This window comes from Alligator sinensis, unplaced genomic scaffold (genome assembly GCF_000455745.1).
Source record: "Alligator sinensis unplaced genomic scaffold, ASM45574v1 scaffold156_1, whole genome shotgun sequence".
Lineage (NCBI taxonomy): Eukaryota > Metazoa > Chordata > Crocodylia > Alligatoridae > Alligator > Alligator sinensis.
Genome location: NW_005841844.1, coordinates 2001528 through 2005341, shown reverse-complemented (window position 1 = coordinate 2005341; position 3814 = coordinate 2001528). Strand labels below are relative to the sequence as shown.

Genomic DNA, 3814 nt, shown 5'->3' with positions numbered 1-3814 from the left:
AGACATCCTACTGTTTGGAATAAAAGAACCTGAGGTTTTAATACATACAGTTAATGATTTTGTGGCTCTATTTAGCTACCAGGCTTTTGTTATTCTAAAACAAGCTATTAAATACCTATATGTGACACAGCAACTGCCCTGGTTACTTCTGACATCGCAGCATCCCTTCATAGTGGGACTTACTGTCCCCTAATGAAGGCAAAACTCCCCTCAGTTTCAGTGTGAGCAAGACCAAGCACAGTGACTGCTCTAGAGCAGCAGCTAATGGTAGAGGTCAGGTGTGTGAGCATCTGCAGAAACAGGTGAAGGGAATGGAGGGATGAGCACAGCCTGGTTTTGAGCAGGGATAAGCACAACCCATAGGTTGAGAAATGCTGCTCTAAAACAGTGTTTCCCAACCTTTTCCATCCCAAGGCACACTTACATTAACAATTTTTTTCCTCAGCACACCTGTTAAGGCATTGGCCATCCCCATACTTATGAGCTCATTGTAGCTCATTGCCATGCCAAATTCTGCAGCACACCTGTTCATTTCTGATGACACACCATTGTGCTGTGACACACCAGTTGGGAAACACTGCTCTAGAACTTGCATGTGGATTTAAAAACAAAGCCCTGTGTGGAATAAATCTGTCACAACATTATACTGGGACCTAGCAACAGCCTGGCTAGATCATGGAAGCTGCTGCTCTTCTGTGTGCAAACAGATTGTAGGGTGAGGTTCATTTTAACACTGTACTGCAGGAAACAAATATGGATCTGGAGTGCAGGCTCTTTCTGGCAGGGGTGATACTGTCTCTGGAGGCAGGCGCATTGTGGGCACAGCTGGAGTCAGCAGTAACTACAGTAATGCACTTGGCTCCGTGCTAAATGGCTTCTTGCAGCACAGTAGCATAACTACAGAAGGGCTAATTAGGTACAAGCCTCAGCTGCTACCTAAGGAGGGGCCACCAACATGGAGCTAGAGGGGCACCTTAGTCTCCCATCTGGCTCCTCCCTCTCCCTCACATACCTACTTTTCACCTTCTCCACAGCTGATCCACCTGGAGCAACAGGGAGAGCAGAGAAGCAGCAGCAGTATGCAATCTTTGATTCACTGCTGCAGATAGAGTTGCCCTCTTATTTTTTGCTACCAAGCAGTGTTTTGCTGGCCAATTGCAATGCATGTCAGCAGCAAAAAAGGTGACATCTGTTCCAGCAGCTGTAAGCCTTTGGCCACTGCTTTTGTACCCTACGCTGCCTGCACCCTGGGTGCAGAACCAGCCAGCAGTAACTTATCTAAGATGCTTCCCTAGGCAGTATTCTGTCAGAGAAAGAGGTCAGGTATGCATCCCTTATGCTTATGTTCAGCTCACCCTGTGGGGGCTTTGTATTGGGTCTTAGGTGAGTCACAGGAGCTTGACTAGGCAGACTGCAAAGATCCTGGTGTGTGCAGTGGGAGTGGGAAATGCTGGGCCTTTATTAGTCTAACACTCAATAACATTTAAAGGAAGGAAGGAAGGAAAATGTGGGAAGCAGAATGTGGTAGAAGAATGATTTTTTCTAGAGAAGAACAGAAATTGGGTGACTGAGCTCTACGTGCGTGTATGGGTGAGAGAGAACTGATGTGGCATTTTTCCTAGATATTATGTGTGTGTGAGGAGGTATGGTAGATATGTGACTTTATTAACTAAGTAAATAAGATAGAGAGAGAGCACAAGCTTTCATGAACCCAAGTTCACTTTCACAGATGCTGTGAAAGGACAGCATAAAGCAGAGGATAAATTAGAGAGTGATTAGAATTCAGTAGGTAGGGAAGCAGGAGGGAGGGCGAGTGCTGTGAGAGGCATATAAGTAAAGAACCCCTGGGAACAAAGGGGTCACGACAGCTAATGAGATTAGAAGCCATAGTCCCTGTTCAAACCATAGTTAACAGTCCAGTTTGTGGATGATTTATTGTTCCATTCTAACTGGTTTTTAATTTTTTTTTTTTCCTGCCCAAGAACAGCAATCCTGAGGTCAGTGATGAAGTGCCCCGAGAGGCTGAGGTCTTCTGCCACAGGCTTTTGTGCCTTTCTAAAGTTCATGTCAGATCAGTCTTCATTCATTTTTACATGTAGAGATCACCTTGTTTATCAAAAGTAGACAGCAGAGGGGCACTGTAAGCAGGTGATGACATTGGTTAGAGTTCCAGGTGAATGAACATTGGCTGCTGTACTCTTTGCTATTTGGTTCAGTGATAATACAATCTGTATTAATGTGGGGGCATGGCAGACATTTGGATCAATTGCAAGGTCTGCTGCCTCAGTGAGAATGGGAGTTAGTCTGTTACTTGAGAGGTGTTTTTGAGGCTGGGAGGAGAAGGGAAGATGCTGCCTATAGGCCAGGACAGGTTTGTTCCCAGTAGCTACCTTGAGGCAGTCATCCTTTTCCAGGAGGGGTTGGAGATCATTAATGATGTGTCTAAGTCAGGGGTGGGCAAAATACAACCTGTAGGCTGGATCCAGCCTACAGGTTAAAGATTTTGTCTGACCTGCAGCAGGTTCCTTGGTCCCACCTGGCCCAGGTGCCATCTGGCCCATGGCGCATCCTGCCACTCCCGGGAACACAGCCTGGCTGGGGTGGCTCCACAGCTGGACACAATTTCTCAGCATCCCCAGTGGCGACGGCTTCTTCTGGGTGCTGCTGCTGCAGCCACCACTGGCTCCAGCTCCCTAGAGACCGGCCAGGACCTGTGAGAGCAGGGCCCAAGCCCCAGGCTGAGCTGCAGCTCTAGCCCTGGCCTCAGTCCACTTCACCCTATGCAGGAGATTGGGGTGCCTGCAGAACCCGCTCCAGACTTGCCTACCGCAGCCACAATGAGCAGCTGCAGCTAGGCAGAAGCTGCTGCTGCCGAGTGCCAGGAAAAATCGGGACCTGGTGGCAGATGTACCCACCTCCCCCTTGCAACTGCTGGGGCTTTCTCACTGTGGCCACCTGGAACCCATGCTACGGCTGCCTTGCAGCTCCTCCCTGCCACTTCTGCCTGGCTGCCACTGCCTCTGCATCAGGGTTGCTGACACTAAGGTTGGGCAGCAGACCCAGCCCCTCCTCAGGGTAGAAGGGCGGTGCTGGTGATGGCGGGGGCCCTGGCTGAGCTGCCCCTGCTGAAGCTGCCCCCCTCCCGAACCCATGCCAGCTCCCTGCCCACAGCCCTGTCCCACATGGGGAGGTTTGGTGAGCTGTTGCATGGGCAAGGGTGGCAGGGTGCTCACCTGGCCTGTAGCTTACTGCTACATCAGGAGAGTACATCAAGAACTTGGTGAACAGCTGTTCACCAGGGCACCCCTTGGGAAGACCAGGAGCAATGGATACAAACTCCTGGAAAGCCACTTCAAGCTCAATTCCAGGAAAAACTCGTTCACAGTCAAGGTGTCCAGACTGTGGAATAAACTCCTTCCAGTGGTGATGCAGTTGCCTACCCTGGAAAGCTTCAAAAGAAGACTGGATAGTCCCCTTGCTGAGGTCACTTGACCCCAGTTGTCTTTTCCTGCCTGGTACAGGAGGACTGGACCTGATGATCTACAAGGTCCCTTTCAGCCCCTAACAATCTATGAATTTATGAACAACTCCCCAGATCTCCCTACTGTCACAACCCAAAGGGTGTGATTTTTGTTTTTGTGTGCTTCGGCACTGCTAAATTGTTCCCGCTAAATTATAGCTTCTTTGCACGGTGGAGTTTTCTGCTGCAAAAGAGAACCCCGGTGCAAGGGAGAATTTCCCGCCAATTTGAAGCTTTCTTTGCAGGGTGCATTTCTTTGTTGCAGCACAGAAATGCTCGTTGCAAAGAGTTCCC

At 49.4% G+C, this 3814-nt stretch overlaps 1 long non-coding RNA gene across 2 annotated transcripts in view; it reads left to right on the top strand.

Moving 5' to 3' along the window:
* Positions 1–1064: 1064 nt before the first annotated feature.
* The window catches only part of LOC102388647, a 9350-nt gene continuing 6600 nt past the window's right edge, over positions 1065–3814 (top strand). The window contains exon 1 of one of the 2 annotated variants that reach the window (XR_001358202.2): positions 1065–1323. This is a non-coding gene — a long non-coding RNA (uncharacterized LOC102388647). Of the gene's footprint in view, positions 1324–1521; positions 1591–3814 lie in introns of those variants that run through there. The other variant, XR_001358203.2, reaches the window with a different exon arrangement.